Below are 20,994 nucleotides of genomic sequence, written 5' to 3' on the forward strand. Positions count from 1 at the left end.
TAAGCTTTCCTAAATCCTGAGCAAATCATGTCTCGAAAACTGTCTACTTCTGCCTGAGGCTCCAGCCATCACCTTTGCTCTTCTGTCAGCTCCCTGTGGCAGTGGCCCTGACTTCCTTCACATCCTGTCTGCCACGTCCATCTCTGACACAGCCTATGTACATAACAGACACTTAATTGACACTTCCCTGAAAAGCTGCCCATGCCTGGGAGTGTTGCAGGGTGTGTAGACAGATCGCTCCCTCTGGCACACGGGAATGAAAGCAATGCAAATTTACCTTGTTCGATGGACTCGGGTTTATCATCACAGACAGGCAGAGCCGAGAGCTAAGCATGAATCTATATAGGTTAATGGCTTTGTTTTACAGAGGCAGAGCTGAGGGAGAGAGCGAGAAGGAAATACTCTGAGGCACAGATAATGTTACAACCAGATCCTGATTGGAACTCCGACCTGCTAATTAATTCTAAGTGAATCTGATAATATGCAAAAAATTGAATACGACAGATACTGGCATTTAAACTTAGCATTCCTACTCTATAGAGAATGTCTACCTTGTACCTGCTTCAGATTTATGGATCTTAGATGCTAGCATTGGGGAGGAACATGGGAAGCGTGTATGTAAATAGGTAATCTGAGAAATTGAATGCAGTGAAGTAACACAGATATTTTTGTTATGATGCTACTTTAGGGACTTGGGGAGGAAACCCCTGGGGTGTCTGCAATGAGCCGAGGACTGCAGATAAGAATGAGCCAGTCCCAGTGTGGAAGCTATAAATGTTGGCTAGATTTTTCAGTCTCCTATAGTCATAATCTTCCTTTCGTGGCTGTGCAGTTCCTCCCACAAAGGAGACAGGGGAGGGGTCTCTACACTTTAACTGTGAACACAGCCTAAATCCTTGGGATGTAGTTAAGTTCAAGAGTTGAATAGGGTTACCATGCTGTTCTTGTGGAGTCTATGCATGTCCATGGAACATACAATAGAGTCATTCTCAGGAATAAGACAGAAAACTGCATTTATGGAATGGAGCTAGCCAGAAGCCAGCAGGGGAAGCTTAGTGAAAACAGACCAGCCTATACAACCCATCCTCAGCCACTCAGAAGAATGGTAGTCATACAAATGTGCATTGTGGTGGCTCATGCCTGTAGCCCCATCACTCAAGAGGCTAAGACAAGAGGATTGCTGTGAGTTCAATTGCATCATGAATTACACTATGAGTCTCAGATCAGCCTAGGCTCAAAATAACAACAATAATAACGCAAGCATCCATGGCTTCATGTTCAGCAGTGTCTGTGAAAGTTCTGTGCTGTAGTTCACTGACGGCCTTAAGGAGAGTTTCGGAAACAAGTGTTACATAAAAGGAAAGGGTAGGTGTGAAGGTCCAAAGAGATCACAGGTGAGAGGTTAAGGGACAGAAAGCCTGATGTGACCTGTGCTGGTTAGATGCAGACGCCTAACCGGTTAGATGACTGCAGACTGGTGCATACAGAACTGGGTGGGTGTGGTCCTAATAGCTCTTCTGGAGACTGTATCAGGACATCAGTGGACATCTGAATGTACATAATAAACTGTCAGGTTCTGGTTACCTTGTGGATGGGTATTAAGATAGGGCAGGTGACAACAGAAGTTTGGATGTGAAAAGTGGTGACTGGGAAATTCCTTATCCCCAGAAGAGTGACAGCATGCATGTATGCACTCCCATGTGTGGTGTATGTACATTCATACACTTATATGCACACATGTGAGAAGTTATACCATGTACATGTATGATTGATGTACTAACCAAAAGTTGCGTGGTCACATGGGGAAATCCTCGTAAGAGATTCTGCACTAGTGGTTCATCTTTATGCACACACCAGTGAGATATTTTTCCCAGGTCCCAAAGTGCTCAGAATGCACTTAGAAACAAAATATACCCTAATCTTCTGTAATGAACACCTAGCATTTGCATGAAGCAGGGCTGTGGCACATCTCAGCATGATAAGTAAAAGGATTGTATGAAAAAAGGAGCCCCTCTTCCAGAGTCCCCCACTTCCACAGGAGTTCCCAGAAGCAAACACCGTATCGTATCTGCCGTATAATCAGGGAAGAGTCCCTGAGGAGGGAACATGATCTTTCCACACATCATCTAAGCACATCCCCTTGGGCAGCCTGAGGAAGAACATGCATTCTCCTAAATGGGATATAGAAGAAATCCTTTGAAAAACAAAACAGAAAAACAGAGGCAGGAATCCAAATATAACATTTGTGCTCACATTGGAATTTCAGGTATGGTAGGGGGAGCTATGGGGGATGGGTATCTTGGCTTAGCTATTCTTTGCAGGTTTAAAAACATACTAAATGTGGTCCTAACCATTGTCCATCCAGGGTCATTTCCCATGTGGGCTTGGACCACCTGTGGAGTTCAGACAATTGTAGATATTTCTGGACTCCAAATTGGGTTTTGTGTTCAGAAGTGCTCTATTGAGGGCGGAGGGTGGGTTTATTCAAATATGAGCTTTGAAAAATGCTGTTAGAATCAGACATGGAATTCAATCCAAAGTATTGAATGGGGAAATAGGGAGAGAGAATGTAGCAACTTTGCCATGGCATATCACACACACACACACACACACACACACACACACACTCAAAACTAAAGAAAAGAGAAATGGAGGCTGGAGAAACAATTCAGTCAGTACATACCATGTAAACATGCAGACCTGGGCTTGGATCTCCAGTACCCATGTGAAAAAACGGGCATGATGGCATTTGTCTGTAATCCCGGCACTGGAGAGGCAGACAGGAGGATCCCTGGGGCTTGCTGGCTAGCCAGGCTAACCCACTCTGTGAGCTCCCGAATCAAGATAAAGTATAAAGGGATTGAAGAAGACACCCAGTGTCAATGGACGGCCTTTACATGCACACGTGTGTGATGTGCACACACAGGTACACATCACACACACACACACACACACACACACACACACACACAAATAGAAAAGAAAAAATTAGGAAAGATAAAAAGAAATCTACAGAAGAATTCAACCACAAATATACAGTGTACACAACTGGGGGTACAAAATATGCTAGCAAGTTAAAAGTTAGACTCCTCGAGCTAATTCTTACACAATTGGGGAATGTTTTCATACACTGTGCCTCTTTCACGGAAATCTATGCAACAAAATGTCCTCCATTCTCTTCTGGCCTCTCGAGGTTTGCAGGGCATGACTGATTTTAATTCTGAGTGACCCAAGGTTCCTTTCAAACAGCCATGAAACAAGTAAGTTTCAGGGCAAATCATATGCACACAGCAAGCCTGCCTCTCTGACAGATGTGTCCAGCATCCAGCAGAGAATCCAAGCCATCAGGTTTTTAATGGGCAGAATCATTCCTCTCTCCAGCATTTGGCTCCTAGCGTTGCTACAAAATCCAGAGCTGGATTTTGTGTGCTTGTCTCTCCCACAGTTGTGACTCTAGTTCTAAGCCCTTCTGGTAAGGATCACAGGAACTGAGCAGGGCATGCTGTCATCACAAGAGAGAGAAAGAAAGGAAACACGGGTATGTGGCAGTCATGCCTCATGGATGCACTGCCTGGACTTCTAGAGCTCCAGGTCTGGGGCACTAGACAGTTGTCTTTCTGTTTGCCTACAGTCCATTCCTTCCTCTTCTGGTACCACAAGCTGTATTCATGCCTCTTCCTCACCAAGAGTTCAGCTGCATGGCTTCATTGATACCATCCTAAGCCAACGTAGGCATTTCTTTAAATATTTATTTTCAGTTTTGTGTGTGTGTGTGTGTGTGTGTGTGTGTGTGTGTGTGTGTGTGTGTGTGTGTGTGTGTGTTCAAGTGCATGCTATGGAGGCAAAAAGAAGGTATCAGATCCCCTGGAGCTGTAGTTACAGGCAGCTTCGAGCTTCCCAATGCAAGTACTGGGAGCCAAACTCTTGTCCTCTGGAAGAGCAGCCATATTCTCTTAACTCCTGAGCCATCTCTCCAGCCACATAAATGTTTGCTTTACAATATAATACATAAATAATAATAAACATGGGACTCTAAATAACCTGTGGCTATGTGGTCAGCATACATAAATTACCTTCAAGTCAAATAAAGATAGATTTAAGGGATTGGAGAAATGGCTCAGCTGTTAGGAGCACTGACTGCTTTTCTGGAAGACCTGGGGAGAATTCCCAGCACCCACATGGCAGCTCACAATTATCTGTAACTCCAGCATCCACCACCCTCACACAGACATACATGAAGGCAAAACATCAATGCACACAAAATAAAAATAAACTATTTTTTGAAAGAGCCTGGCATTGGTGGCGTACACCTTTAATCCCAGTACTCGGGAGGCAGAGGCAGGCAGATCTCTGAGTTCGAGGCCAGCCTGGTCTCCAGAGTAAGTGCCAGGATAGGCTCCAAAGCTACACAGAGAAACCCTGTCTTGAAAAATGAGAGAGAGAGAGAAAGAGAGAGAGAGAGAGAGAGATTTGAGTCCAAGATGAATGCTGACACCATACATTTCTTCATTAGTCATAACTCGGAATCTCTCCTCTTTGAAGCCCTTGCATTTTAACCATCGTGTCATTCCCACAGAAATGCTCACCCCACAAGCCAGTCGAGGTCATGGATTTTATAACTCAAGGACTTCCATTATTAACTGAGTTCAACCACTCACTCCTGCTCTTAGTACAGAACACAGGATGGAGACTAGCAAAGCTGGGATCCCAGTGGCGGAGCAACTGTGCACCCATAGGCTGTTTCCAGAAGCCATGAGGTGGAAGAGCTGAGAGTGGAACAGTTTGCAGTGTACAGTGACTACAGCCACCTGTGTGCAGAGGGCATGAGAACCCCACAGTGTGTAGTAATCACAATTGTTTGTGCTTGGAACCTGTGGAAACCTCACAGGGTGCAGTTCACAGAATTAAAGTTGTGCACAGAGCATTTGCAAATCTCACAGGACATGAGGTGATCACAGCCACCTGTGTGTGGAAGGCACGCAAGCATCAGCCTGTAGGGTAGCATAGTATAAGACTCACACAGATACTAAGAGAAACAAGTATCAACAGAACTATGGAAGTTCTCTTTTGTGCTTTTTAAAGAGGGCAGAAGAGTTACCTGGGATGCTACTGCCTTGACTGGACTGTGGGCAGGACACAATGGTGAAGGAAAGTAGGAGAATTGGGGAGAAAGAGATGAAGACTAGGACAAAAGTGGGGGAGGGAGAGAAAGGATATCAAGGTAAAATACATCCCATGCCAATCACCATATGCTCCGTGGTATTGGCCAAATCATTATCGCTCTCAAGATCTGCTGTCTTTAGCACAATCTGAAGCTCAACGGTATTAGGCAACAAGTAGGGAGATGTCTCACACACCTTCTCCCCAAACATGCACAGCCCACCCCATGAACATCTCACAGGATTGGGGTTACAAGTGCCACAACTGTTGAACCCACAGAGGCCCACCATTATCAGTTTGAGTGCCACTGGCCCTAGTCTCACTCTTAGCATTGTATATTCTATGGGTTAAACACCATGTAAATCCCATCACTGGACAACACAGTGTCTTCAGCATCCCAAAAGTCCCTGAGCTCTGCCCATCCATCCTGAGCTCTGCCCATCCATCCGTCTCCCATCCTCAATCTCCAAGCACTGGCTTTTTTATATTGTAATTGTGGGCATTCTTTTCCAACCAGGTCCTTGCACATCACCATATGCAATGAAGTTTCCTTCAGGTCCCTGATTGCTCTTTCTTTCTAGTTTTGAATAATATTTGTTGTTTGGAGTCTCAGGAGTTTTATTCCTTCATCCATTGAAAGACATGTTGGTTTCTTCCATGATTTGACAATCATGAATAAACCTTCTGTAGAAGGATACATGCAGGCCACTCTGTGGACACACATTTACTTCCTTTGGGTGGGGTGCTGGCTGGTTTTATGTCAACTTGACACAGACCTCAATGAAGGAAACACCTCCATTAGATCAGGCTGTAGGCAAGTCTGTATGTAGGCAAGAGCATGTTCTTAATTAGTGATTGACAAGGGAGGGTCCAGCCCTGTGGGTGGTGCCATCCCTCGACAGGTGCTCCTGGGTTCTATAAGAAGGTGGGTTGAGAAAGCCATGGAGAACAAGTCAGTAAACAGCTCCCCTCCATGGCCTCTGCATCAGCTCCTGCCTCTGGGATCCTGCCCAGTTTGAGTCCTTCTTCTGATTTCCTTCAGTGATGAACACCAATGCTGAAGTGTAAGCCAAATAAACCCTTTCCTCCCCCACTTGCTTTTTGGCCCTGATGTTTTGTGGAAACAATAGAAACCATAACTAAGAGAGATGGGCTCCAAGGGGCCATCTGATGGACTATATGCTACCTTGGGACATTTAAAAAATTCAAAATATCACAGTTATTATCACTTCCAAATGGTGAACCAATTGTCTAGCCTCTGGTCCTTGTTCTCAGTCTAATGAGGAGAGAAAAGCTGCAGCGGAGTCATTGTAACACACCTAACCAGTCAGAAAACGGCATGGATGGGGAGCGCTCCCCCCCCACTTGCCTGAAGCACCATCATCTTTAGATAGTGAAGCGTGAGATTTAATTACAATTATCATTATCTCAGCCTGACTAGCTGTAAATGAATTCTGGGTTCTAGATACCTAGGCAAGACACAGTTAAGAATGCTGTTTACTGACCTAATATTAGACAATACAAATGCATGCCCTCCTAAGAAAACAGTCCTAATTAAAATAGCCTTATCCTCGGGGGAGATGAGGTGGTAAACAAGAGATGCGAGATATTAATTTAGAACAAGTATGTTCCCTCTTTAGAGAGAACCTATCAGCATGTTAATTTGGGCACTTTTTTTTTATCTCCATCATGTATTTATAAAAATGAACCATTTGCCATTAAAAATATCTGGGGTGGCTCACTCCTGATCATGGCTTGAGTTTCTGGTTCTCTTTGTTTTTTGTCTGTATTCCGTTGTGGAACACTGGAAGCACATCCACAGGTCACGGCATCTCTTTGAACATGGTGGGCATGATTAGAAAAATGATGTGCACTTGTGGGGAATTACTTTTTTATCACAGCATCGTAGTTTTCCTATTCTGCTGATTTATCTATAAAAGAAAATAGGTAAAAAGAAACTTACTCCTCCGAGAGAACATCCGAGCTTACATATCCAACGATATATGAAGGCTCCTGAATATGGGTGTGGATTGGGGGGAGAATACTTGGGGTAGGGGGATTGGGTAGGCTGTAATATTCTCCTGAAAACTCTTTGATTATCACTTGGATCTCAACATCAGACAATCCTATTGACCCCATGTAATTCTTCCTAAGCAGTTTTTAATTATACTGGGGACTTTGTGGTCCAGGCGCACGTGCAGGTGGGGAGGGAAAAAATGTGCTGATCGGCAAGTATGCATTTGGAAGCCGGGACACTTGGTTCCTATTGTAAATTAAGAAGCCAGCTATGAGGTTTTTAATATCCTATCTTTTATAACTCAGAGGTCTTGGTTATGGTCAGCAACAGCCATACTGAATCTGCAAGAGTCAATAAATGAGCTTTGATGATATGAAGCCAGCACAAGAAATCACAGCCAGCCAACCAAATCTGCTGTGTGCCACCAAGCCATGCTTGTAGCCATGACCTCCCGTGTAACTGAACATGTGAGCTGGGGGAAAAGACCAGAGGGACACTTCAGACACATGCTGGATGGAACGCTCTTCTTTGTGAGGTCTTGGGAAGTGTTTGCATGACAGAGCATCAGTGCCTGGGCTACAGATGGATACCTGGTAATGAGAGTCTTTGAGAGACCATGCTTCCATTTCCTTCCTCTGGAGTATAGGACACTAAGACTGGGTTAGGGTAGGTATTGACTGAGCCAAATTACAGATCTCTCGAGTGTGGCTTGATGAGAGCTGGGGGATGGGCAAGGGAGATACAGTTAAACAGCTAAAAGCTGGTGTACTCAGCTATATAGACCCCCAGGTAGCCCGAGAGCCATGGGAAAGGCAGCTAATGCTCCTCTGCATTGCTTAGATGGCATGAATTAGCTCAGAGGTGACTCAGCTTTTGTATGGTGGCTAATGGTGGAAGACCATGATGGACAAGGTAGACCAGTGATGACACCAAAGCCACCCCCATCACTTCAGCCCCAGTGCATGTATTTAGAGGCTACTCAGGGGAGAAGATGAGGACATAGAACTGACAAACAATGTCTAGGTACTGACTGAGGTGGATTTTCTGTCACTTGGGTAGAAAGAAGTAAGAAGAGAAAAAGATACTGAACTAAATAGGGAATAAAATTCCTTTATTTGTATACCCATGTGTATCACCCATAGCAGCGCCCTCTACAGCAAAGTCTTGCTTTTATTGGTTGGTGGTGGGAGCTTCCAGAATGCACCTTGTTCTCAGGAATGCACCTGTCCACAGAAGAGAAGGAAGCTGTGGCAAATACAGCCTTGTTTGCTGTGGTCCTTTGATCATTGAGTAATGTTTATCCACAATGGTGAGTTTCCTTGTCTTAGTATTAGAGACACTGTGCTCTCATCTCTGTGTGTCCAGTATTCCCTTTCTGATCAGTCTTTCCCTGGTTGGGGAAGGGGTCCCTAAGATGGCAATGTTCATTGATTTGCTAGAGGGACACATACAGTACAGTGAAGCTGTGATACCACCACTGCTGGTGACCACAGAGACACAACCCAGATTAAAACCAACCACAGGAAAAGAAAAGTGAGATGATCCAGAGGGGACCAGGTAAGAAGGCTCCCAGTGGAGTGTCACAGTTTCCTTCCTGCAAAAACTTGTGGCCATCTGTGCACTATCAATACAAGAATGTCACCTGAAGCTCCTTATCCCCATGCCTACTGCAGTCCTGTAATTCTATGAGCAAATACATGAGGTCCATGGTGTCCATACATCACAGTGATCACCTGGGTGATGACCAGGTATAACCGTTTTGATGGTGAACCTGGGTGGTAGTTCTATGTCCGTAGTCATAGTGACAATCTGGGTGGTGGCTTGGTGTCCTGTAGACATAGTGACACCTGGGTGGCATCATGTCCTATAATTATGGTGACCCCTGGATGGTGACTCTGTGTACTGTTTCCATGATGAACATGTTCTTGGCTAGCCTCAGTCCCCAGCCCTGCCAGAGAGCCTGCTGACACTGTATGGGTAGAAGCCTCTCCTACACATTGTAGAGTTAACATGGAATATTGGCATGGGCCACATCCACAGAACAGAAATAATTTTACCAGGCAGGGCATTCAGAGGGCTCACAAGTTTGCCTCCCAGGATCCAGGGACAAAGGGACAAAGCTTTCTTCTGTTTGGGCAAGGCTAATCCTGCACACAGCCAGGGCTCCTTGAGTGACTGCCACTGAGTGAACAAGGGGCAAACAATTCCAAAATAAATTACCCACACATTCTTATGTGTCCTTTCTTGTGTTTATGAGCACCTGTGGACAGCATAAGTCCCCATCCCCCAAGCTCCAACCCTCAGACATCAAAGCTGTAGGGGTGGCCTGCTGGGTGTTCATGGGCATGGTTCCAGCTTTTGTTCCACCAATCGGCATATGCTTCCCAGAGCAAGAATAGCAAGCTCAAGCTTCTATTGACAGCCAGCCCCAGCAGACATGCTGACGGAACCGAGAAGGAGCAGGAGATGTCTGGCTGTCTGTGCCAGAGTCTGCGAAATATTGTTTACTGTGAGGAAAGATGGATGGCACATCGCTAGGGAAATAAAATCTACAAGTCTCTGGCTTTTAAACTAGGATCACCATGAAGGGTAAGTGGCCTGTGTTCTGAGGAGCTTTAACGTAGCCTTCACACTAAGACATTTGAAACAGAAGTGCCAATGTCATTCTCCTGTGTGCACAGGCTTTTCAATTAGCAGAGCAGAGAGACTTGCAAAGATTTTCAAAATATAAAATACTCCCTTCTCTACAGGGAGTGGGTGGCAAGGTTCAGACGTGGAGAGCCTGGCGGGCCCTTTGGCACAAGTCCATCTTAATTCTGTCCAGGCCTGGGGCTGCTTTTTATCTGTGGGAATACACAGGTAATGGGAGCAGGTTCAGATGTTATCAGCAAGGCTAAGGAAACCAGCTGGGGGTGGAGCTTGGATCGAAAGCTCACACAGCCCCTTGACAGATACTTTTGATGAGACCACATTTTCTGTGGGTAGAAACACAGTCTAGTTTCCCTTTGAAACCTGAAAAGATACACCTTCTTAGCCATTCTGTTTCTGGGGGAAAAAAGTGGATGCCGTTTAAAAGGTAGAAGAAAGCTGCCATAAGGATGAGTGAGATGGTTCAATGGGTAAAGGCACTTGTGGTCAAACCTGATGCCTGAGTTTGATTCAGAGAACCCACATGATGGAAGAAGAGAACCAACATGCTCAAGCTGTCCTCTGACTGCCACATACAAGCTGCATACACACATGTGCACATGTGTGTGCACACAATACATACATACATATATACACATGCACATGTGCTTTAAAAGTGCAATTAAAAAATAACATAGAAACACTCCTTGCAGAAGAGCATACTGCCTCTACTGATTGACACACTCTTCTCTGTCCCTGTCATCAACACCATCCTTAGTCCTTATTGTTTCACAATTCCCCAACAAATCACCCACCTTGGCTTCAGATCCACATGTGGGAGTGTGGTTCTCAGTATTGGGCTTAAATCAATGACCTGGCAGCTATGCTAAAACAGACTGCCAGCACTAGCCTGATTAAGGTCAAGATGGCCCCCAGTGTCTGTCACTAAGTATCCAGATGATGCTGAGACTGGCAGTTTAGAAAGCAGTTTGCAAGTCAGTGTACAGATCTTCCTAGTCAATCACTGGAAAAGAACATTCTAGCCCTCTCAGAGAAAGACATGACAGACAAGATGAGAAGGAGCAGAAGCCAACAATCAGTTCTAGCCCTGGAAGGTCTGTAGAAGGCTCTTCCCAACCTTCTTCGACCTGCACAGTTGGCCTTTAAATGAAAGAATGCCCTTCTAGAAAGTCACAGGATACATGACAATAGTGAGATGCTCATAGCTGTCACTGGAGATCATGAATAGGCTTGGACTCAGCCTGGGGTACACCAGGGAGAAGATGGGTCTCTAACTCTAAGGGCTGGCTATGGAGGGATGGCACAAATCAATAGATTACACGTGGTGTTGTTTATACCCTGTCCTTAGCTCATCTTCCATGGGGATCTGGAACTTCTTTCTTCTGTTGCTAGGGTAGGTCCTTCCTCCCAGATCTGCTCTGCACCTCCCTACCTATCTCTCCATGCTGCCCTGGACACAATGGGTATCAGGCCATATACCTGTCACAGCTTGGATCACCGGACATAGATATGCAACAGCCCAAGGTCACAAGATTCTTGCTCCACCTTTTTCGGGCCAAAACCTATGACCACTGTTCATGGACATGACATGCCACCCTCCTCAAGGGACTTATCAAATTGAGAGAGTGTATTTTAAAGCTGACCTCATGCCCTGATCTCACCTGAATGACTCCAGAAACGTCATCTCAAAAATACATTAAGGAGCACATTTTCTATTTTGAGTACGAATGACTTCTGGTCTACCTTCAGCTCATTAGGTCATCAAACACATCAAAATACCTTGTTTCCTTTATTGACTTCTGTGTTCATGTTTGTATGCTAATATATTTGAGTGTGGGGCACACATGTATACATGCATGTGTGAGTGTTTGTGTGTATGTCTGTGTGTGAACATGTAATGTGAAGGCTACTGGACAACTTCACTCAGGTGTCTTTCCTGAGGCATCATCCAAGCTTTTTGAGGAGGGTCTCTCTCACTGGCTTTGAATCCAGTGATTATGCAAGACGTATTGGCTAAGGAGCCCCAGGGATCCCCCTGTCTCTGTCTCTAGCATTATGATTACAAGTGAGAGCTGCCATGGCCAGCATTTCACACTGGTGCTGGGAATTGAATTCAGATCCTCATGCTGGCATGGCAAACACTTTATTGGCTGAGCCAACTCCCAGCTCTAAGTTTTCTTTTTCAAGAAGTCTGACACTTCTTAGAGGGGTTAAGCCTTCTTTTCAAGAGAGGCAATTTGCTACTTACTTCCTGATACATCCTTCTAACCACTCAGCTACATGGACAGGAGAGAACAGGGCTGACCCTTCAGTCCACAGAAATGAGTCTGCCATGTAAGTGTGAATTTTATGAATATAAGGACTGAGTCGCTCACATTATAAACAGGTAAGTAAATGATGATGCTAACAGAAAATAACGATTAGATAGCAGCTCTACTCACCCATAAGTGAATTACACACTTGTTCCAAGGACATCTTAGGAAGTAAACAGCATATAATCACAGGGATTTACAGGGCAATTAGGTTAAGTACCGACAAAAGTGCATTAGCCTGACATGGCACAAACATCCTGGTAACGGACGGACCAAGGCTCTGGTCCAAATTGTTCTCCTGGGAGTGCTGTGCAAACGCCTCCATCAGGAAGACCTGCTGTCCTCATAAAGTCCCAAACTCATGATCTCAGCTGCACCATAGAGGTCCTGAGCATCCATGGAAGTCTTCTGTTCTAGTGTCACTTCTCATCAAAACCAACTTATGGATAGGGCATATTTTAGCAGACAATTTCAGGGCACAGTCCTGATAGAAGTCAAGGTAGGAACTCAAACAACTAGTCACATCACATCCACAGACAAGAGCAGAGAGAAACAAATGCACCCATGTTGCCTACATGCTTCCAGTTCTCAGCCAGTCCCTTCCATTCTAGGACTAGGACTTGATTGATGGAGGATGTCCTTCTGTATATGTGTTTTCCTTATTGGTTGATGGATAAAACACTGATTGGCTAGTAGCCAGGCAGGCAGCATAGGCGAGGCTACCAGACAAGGAGAATGCTAGGGAGAGGAGGCAGAGAGAGGTTGCCAGGGAGAGACACCACGTAGAGACCAGGAAGATAGGATATGCTAGGCATTCTCTGGTAAGATAAAGCAATGTAGAAATACATAGATTAGTAGTTATGGGTTAATAATTAAGACAGAACTAGTCAGTAAGAAGCCTGAGCCATCGGCCAAACATTTCATACTTAATATAAGTCTTTGTGTGTTTATTTGGGGCAAAGTGGCTGTGGGACCAGGCTGGAAGAAACTCCAGCTACAAGGACTAGCCTAGGACCACTGCCTAGGGGAATGGTGTCACCCATAGTGGGATGGACCAATTAATAATCAAGACTATCCTCCACAGCTATGCCCACTGGCCAGTTTGATCTGGACAATTCCTCGACTGAGGTTCTCAATGTTTAGATGATTCTAGGTTATTTCATGTTGACAATTAGGAACTAAACAGCAAAACTTCCCCTTTGCCTTTGCCACAGCCATAGACTATCCATCAGTCTATTTGGGGAATGTATTTTGTTCTCACAAAATGTATCTTCCCACCCTCCCTGTAGCCCACAAGACAGACACTTCTTCTGTGGAGATTTCAATGCTGAAAACAGAGGAGCTTGGACTGCTGACTGGCTTGTTGCCCAATTACACAGCATGTGTAGGTTTCTGAATAAAGTTGACACCAGCTGCTTGTAATGGCCCCTGGGTTGAAGAGTTGGTCCTCAGATGTTGGGTCCATCACTGAGAGGTGACTGGATCCCATATGTTCTGCTGTCAGTTAACCACTGATGGATTCATAATTGGATGATATTACAGGGAGGTGGCAGAAACTTTCTGAGGTAGGGCTGAGTTGGAGGAATTAGGTCACTAGAGGACTTGTCCTTGGGATCCGTATTTGTCATAAAATGAGTTAATCAGTCTGTCTCTAGGTCTCTCTCTCTCTCTCTCTCTCTCTCTCTCTCTCTCTCTCTCTCTCTCTCTCTCTCTCTGTATATCTTTGTGTCTGTCTCTCTGTCCCCCCACCTCCCTCTTTCTCTCCTCTCCATGGTATTCTTTACCTCAGTCCAGAATCAATGGAGTCAGGTAGGTGTGGCTGTCCTCTTTTAAGTTGTTTTTATGGGATATTGTTGGGATAATCTTTAAGTAAACTGTTAATATGGGTCTCTGTTTAACTTTACCCACCTAAAGCACCTTCTGTTTGGTTTAATAAAGAGCTTAACAGCCAATATCTAAGCAGGAGAGGATACACAGGACTTCTGGACAGAGATAGGAACTCTGAAAACGAATCTGAGGCAGGGGACTCATCAGTCAATCCTGGAGGAAGTCAGATGTATGGTATTAAGGAAAGGTAATGAGCCATGTGTCAGAATGCAGGTTTATATAAGGATGTTAAGTTTCAAGAGCTAGTTGGGAACAAGCCTAAGCTAAGGCTAAGCTTTCATACTTAATAAGAAGTCTCTATGTTATTCTTCGGGAGCTGGTGGTCCAAAGAAAGACCTGTTACAAGGTATTCCGTCACAGTGATGTGAATCAGACATGGTGCCCTCACAAAAACTAGAATCATGCACACTGACTTCATAAGTCCTGTGCTGATTCTGTATCTGGGAGAATTCCTCATAGATGCTCCACTATGGTCCTTGACTATGATATTGGTATATTCTTCCCTTTCTGCATCCTCCTTGTCCACATCTGAGACAAGTGCCAAGTACTGTAGGAGTATCACTTTCCCAGATTATTCCTCACTCTTGGAGGATTAGGAGAAGGGATACAAGGCTTAATTTTTAAGTCTGGGTCAATTTAGCACAAGACCTTCATGCTTATAGGCAATCTAGTGTGTACTGACTTTGACTCACCTCTGTTGGCAACATAGGGATCCACTTTTCTTACCTTGAGATGTCACCAGCTCAGCCCACACTAAGTTAACCATCAGGAAAGAGAATGATGGAAGAACATAGCGACAATAATGTCCTGGTACTAAAGGTGACATCCCTTAAAACATACTCAGCAACAAAGCATGGCCCTGCAGTCCCATCCCAACTGTAAAAGAAGTTTCAAGACAGAGTGGGATGTACAACTACTGAGTAAACAAAAGCACCATCAAGGCCTTTACTTTGATTTCTTATTCCCAAATGATGAGCAATGGTTTTAGCAATTCCCATCCATCCCCAAGACTAAACTCCAAAAACCTCATCCATTCACTCCACCCAGAAATGTGGGTAAGAACCAAGATATAGAAGCAGCTCACCAGGTTCAAAGAACCATGATCTAAAAGGGATAAATTTCTCCAACTGATCCAGCATGCAGTGGGAGGCCAAGGATGACAGACTTATCTTCTCTGCTGGAGACGGTAAGGACAAAATAGGGACACCCTCTCTAAGTGATAGACCCAGCATGTGTGGCAGGCAAAAACAGAATAGGGATAATTTCTCCCCAGTATAAACCCAATGTGGAATGGACAGCCAAGGACATAGCTGGGGCAGATCCAGCTTTCAATGGGGTCCAAGGACAGATGAGGGACACCTTCTCCACATGATTGACCCAGAATGCAATGGAGAGCCAGGGACAAAGTGAGCTACATCACTCAGAGCAGGAAAGCTGGGGAACATGGCAGAGTGTGTAAGAGACACATCTGTAACTCTGGCAGACAGGCACAGTGCATCACCCTCTACTGAGCACAGGAGAGGTCCTGGATTCATTCACCAATTCTGGTAAGTAGGAGGAATCCCCCCTACCTCCATCACATTTGTCTATGACTCTTTTATCATCTCGGGCTTCTCATTTTTCCTATGCCCCACCATCTGAACACACAATGAGGAACAACAGTGTTCATCTCAGCAAGATGCATGAATGCCTGGCCTGGAGCAATGAAAGCCCAGGCTGATTTCCCTCTCCAATAGTCCAAAGTCTTTTCATATTGAGCTAATGATGTCTCCATCCCCTTGCTTTTCCCATTAAGCAGTAGGCTTGACCTCTGAGATGAACTTTGCTCCAGGCATTTCCTCCAAATATGTTTGGTCTAATCTTTGCCCCTGGCTTACTTTGAGCCTTAGTCACTCATCTTTACTAACCCTGAGGTTGAGAAACAGTGAGTCTTCCCAATTTTACAAGGACCTGGATTCCATGGGGTTAATCACTTCTCTCAGCTTCTTCAAAACATAATTCTTTCCCAAGCCTGGCTATCCTTCGGCTAACTTGCAGGGCATAAAACATGGATGTCATGATATTCAACTACTTCCCCTAGATCTACAGTTTGTTTAAGGGTTGATAACCAGCTACTTTGTGACTGTGGAATGGAAGTTTTATGCCTAACTATTAACTGTAAGGTCCTTTGAGCCTGATCACCAGGCCACTGCCCTGGTTTGGGTTTCTCTTGGGGCAGCCCCCAACTTCTGGGACCAGTTTCTGAATTAGAGTAATTTAACCTAAGTACCTAAGAGGGACCTCACATCCCTAAGTCTCAGCAAAATGTCTGATGGGATCAGTGGAACCCTCGATTCTTCCACTGACCCTACTCCATGACCCACCTTATACTAAGAGTCACAGTGGACACTGCTGCCTCAGAAGGGTATCTTCAGCTCTGCTGCAGCCAAATCACACAGCATAGTCAAGAAGACACCTCTAGCTACATGTGCAGGTTCAAGAGTATGGTGACATTTCTGTTCACAACACTTTGCAGGAGCTGAGTCTTATGACCTAAGCTTGGAGCTTATGGGGGTGCCATGTAAGGATTTGGGGGCAGGTGGTATATGGTAAATTCTGTAACATCTGGTAAGTCAAAGAGCCAGCAGCAGAAGCCAGGCCACCTGGTTCTAGAACCATGACTCTCAAACAGTCTGCCAATAGGGAACAACTTTCACAACAAACACCAGGGACTGTCAGCTGAGCCAAAAACCAGACTAACTTTTCCCCAAATGAGCTATTTTCAAGATGGTTCCACAGCTCTCTGTCTTTCCAGCCAGAATAAGCTGCTCTCCTTTTTTTTTTTTTTTTTTTTTTTTTTTTTTGCAAAGAAGCTGGGTCAGCCAGTGGATACCTCGTCAACAGCCCAGGCCCAATAATGGGCTGGCTGATACCCGATGGGGACAGGGACTGACACTGTTCTCTCTTCCTTAATTCAAATAGGTCTGTTCCTGGAGCTTGAGACCCAATTACATGCTGCTAAAACCTCTCTGCTATTGTGAGCTATTGTACAAGATTTGGCTGGGGTTAGGGGATGGGGTAAAGCTAACCCAGCAGTTATGAACTCAAATGCCTAAAATTCTTCAGGGCCTCGAGAGACATGGGTGAGAGCAGGCTAGTAGAAACTGGGTACAAATGAATTCCACAGTTGGCAGACAGCTTTCAGTCTGAGCAAACCAAAGCCCTGAAAACCCAGGAATTCCAGACACCCAGAGATTTAAAAAGAAAAAAAGAAGAAAAAAAAACCCCACATTGAATCCCAGCTATCTTAGGGTGGGAAGTAGTCCTTAGCTAGTTAATTTTTCATGCATATGCAAAACTAGACTCCTACCTGTGGTCCAAGATTCTTCATCCATCTAACCCATCTGTTCACTCTCAGGAACCATAAGCCCAAGTGAACTTTTTCTCCCTGAAGCCAGCTCAACATGGACACAGGCTAAGACCTGTCCATCACTCTCGCTACATCCACTGTCCATCTGAGTCTATTTAGACAGCTTTAACAGAGCTGGGTACTAGGGGTGTAGTATGTAACATCTGCCACAGACTCGGGAAATTAGTGCTTGGTCCTCCTGGGGTGGTGTTATCTTGGTAAGCACTGTAAATGTAGGAGGTAGCTGTTAGCTGGAGAAAGTAGGTCACGTGGGTGGGCTCTGGTGTTGCTTATTCCTGGTTGCTTTCTGTCTCCCTCTTTGCCTCCTGGTTCATCACAAAGAGAGTATTTTTCCCCTACATGCTCCTGCTGCCATGTTGTTCTGAAGCTCATGGGAACCAATGAGCATGGACTAAACCCTCGAAAATGGTGAGCAAAGCCTCTAAGTTGCCCATCCTGGTTCTGTCACAGCTATGAAAAGCTAACTACTACATACTGGCAAATTATTCCACATCATAGTAGCTTAGGTTACTTCTCACAGTTCTGAACATTGGAGGTCCAGGTTCAAGGTGGACCACTAAACACGTAGTAATCGACCATATATATTATGATCCGAGTCACAACACCAAAGTTATTTACCGTGCCTGAGAACGGACCACAGGATATACAACAAAACCCGCTTTAAGAGTTTTATTAGTAAAGATTGGGGAAAGGGAGGAAGGGGACTGCACAGGCCTGTCCTGGAAGAAATGAGGCAGAGAGAGGGAGTGGGGTGGGCGTGTCTACTTTTAAAGGTCACTCAGCTCATGCTTATAGGGACTGAGGTAGCCACGCTGTGCATGCTTATAGATTTCATAAAAGCCCTGGGATGACTAGGCATTTTGCCTGAATGCTGAATACCATGCGCATGGCCGTGGGACCCCAGACATGCTAGAAATGATAACACATGGGACTTCTGCAGCATTTTCTTACATCATGAAAGACAAACATGGCCCATGAATGAGGACACTAACCTCATCCCCAATCCTCAGGACCCATTCATCTCTCAAAGTCCCCTGCCCCCCAGGTAAACCTCCTTGGAGTTAAGAATTTTCACATATGAATTGGAGAGGGGCATATATACACATTCTCCCTATAGAGGGTAGTGTGGCTTTGGAAGCCTATTAGCTTCCTGCCAGACAATATTGCGTGCTTCTTCTAATCCTCCCAGCTGTCATATCACTTCTCAGAGCCACATCTTCCCAAACAGCTGTGGCAACCGCTGTGAGGACCAAGGACAACATGGGAACCTGCCAGTTACAGCACCTGTGGGCTACAAACCTTAAATCACACGAGGTAATGGTAATTGTGGAGTAGCATGAGGGTGTGCTGTTCTACACTAAGCTTGCTCTCAGAAGGCTACACGCTGTGGTTGTCTCTACGTCCACAGCTGTAAGAGTGTTTTGTTGTCTGTCCCTTGAACAGCAATCTCTGAAAACATTTTTGATTTACAAAATCAGAGAGAGAGAGAAAACAGTAAGGGAGCAGAATCATAATGTTTACCATGATAGTGTGGACAGCTGCCTGCACGCCAGCCCTAACAGAAATCCCTGATGTGTTCACCTGTTGATGCGAATTGGACACACCAGGCAGTGCTCTCTATCCTGCAGTTGCACAAACTCATTCTGTAAGGAGCCAGACAGTAGATGTTTATGACTACATAACACAGCCATTTGCATCTATCCAGCCCCATTCAAACTCAACTTCAATAAATTCAAGTATCTGAGTGTGGTAGTATCTTTTTGTTCCCCCAGCACTTAGAAGACAGGTGGGTTTTTGTGAGTTCAAGGCCATCTTGGTGCACACAGTAAGTTTCAAGCCAGCCATGGCTACACATGGAGCCCTGTCTCAAGAACAAACAAACAAACAAAAAAAAAAAACCCAATAGACTCATATTGCCTTAAAATTCTTCTGATAATTAAAGTCATCATGGATTTAACTGATATACATACACATTTTCATAGGCACAAACCTGGTTACCTGAATGTGTTCACACACACCAATACCCATATAATGGCAGTCACAGGTGAATGCATGTTCCCTCCCACACAAATTCACAGTCATATGCACATCCCCCCCACACACACACATTTATACTCATACATGCAAGAGCAAAGTGGACCCACACTCATTAAGTTTGCTCAGGAGCACAGAGCCCTGGAAATTCCACGTCCACACCACACTATCTATACCTCTCCCAGCATAGCCCATCCCAGGAACCAAGATGCAGGATGATTCTATCAGTGAAAGGCTTGTTGCCTGACTACATATGAAAACACTTAGTCCATGCCCCTGCTTCTAGCTAATTTTCCAGAGTGTTTCTACTCCAAAAGACTCCCCTCCCCCATCCCTTTGATTTTTCAACATCAGCCAAATTGCCTTCATTTAAACTCAATTAACTCCTGAGCACAGAGGCACCACCCCAGTCCCATTTGCTGAAAGAAACTCTCCTAATGTGCCCATTATAAACTCCTGTCTTCCGTGTTTTCAATAGAAAGATCATCTGACATTTGCTTGAAAGGTCTGTCTGCAGTATCCTCCAAACTCATTCAACAACTTTCTTTGAACCAGACTGACTTCCAGTAACCATTTACCTCTTAATTTAAATACCATAACATTTTTGAAGGGCATTTCATTTCATAATAGAGTCCATTACTCTAACACCACAAGAACAATTAGCAAACAGCAACCAGAACCCTCGAGAAAGACACTAGATACAATTGTATTAGGTTACTGTGCCATAAGAGCAGCCTGACATCCTTCACCCAAGCCAGCAGGACTGTGGGTCAGACTGTACATATCCAAAATGCTTTTGGCCCAACCCTGCTCACTCTGTGGTTGCTGCCAGATATGTGGGACTGGTTTAGGCTCAAACCCAAAGCCACTCAAGTTCAAGGGCAGGTGGTTCAGCCTTCCAAACTCAGCTACAGTATCTCCCCATTCTCACTACTTCACAAGTGAGTGTTTGGCCTGCCTCCTGCCCCCTCCTCACTCCACCCTTGTGTCTTCTGGTGGTCCATGTTTTACAATAACTTGGAGAAAACATCAAGCCATGGCATTGCCCTGGATTCACTCTGACAGTGGCTCCCACATTGCAAGGAAAGCCACATCCCCTTTACTGGTCCCAGTGGCCCTGATGTCCCTGCCACCTAAGTATCAACTACCTCCCCTGCTCCTAACTCACTCCTGCCCCACTGGATGTCTGGCTGTATAGGTAGCACAGCCAGCCTGCCATGAACTTCAGCGGCTGATTCTGCCCAATGTTCTGTCCCCACATTCTTGCTTCTGTCATCAGAGGAGATGCTCCCAGCCCCTTCCTGGTGTCTTCTGCTCATGGTGCTACTGTCTAGCCTGAGCATCCCGCACACAGATGTGGTATATGATCCCTGTTCATGGTTTTCCTCTCTAGGAGAATTTACACATTAGCTGATATAAGTCTGCACTCATTATGGAGGCCCATGGGCCAAAGATGGGGGCTGAGCACCTCTTTACCTATCCCATGATGCTGTGTTAAAGCTGGCTCTGGGTACCACTTACTTATC

At 45.1% G+C, this 20,994-nt stretch overlaps 1 protein-coding gene across 1 annotated transcript in view; it reads right to left on the minus strand.

The window, feature by feature from the left end:
- Positions 1–20,994, minus strand: part of Tmem132d (transmembrane protein 132D) — a 590,650-nt gene that overhangs the window by 367,511 nt on the left and 202,145 nt on the right. The gene's annotated exons all lie outside the window — the stretch shown is intronic.

This window comes from Cricetulus griseus, chromosome 4 (assembly GCF_003668045.3).
Source record: "Cricetulus griseus strain 17A/GY chromosome 4, alternate assembly CriGri-PICRH-1.0, whole genome shotgun sequence".
Taxonomy (NCBI): Eukaryota; Metazoa; Chordata; class Mammalia; order Rodentia; family Cricetidae; genus Cricetulus; species Cricetulus griseus.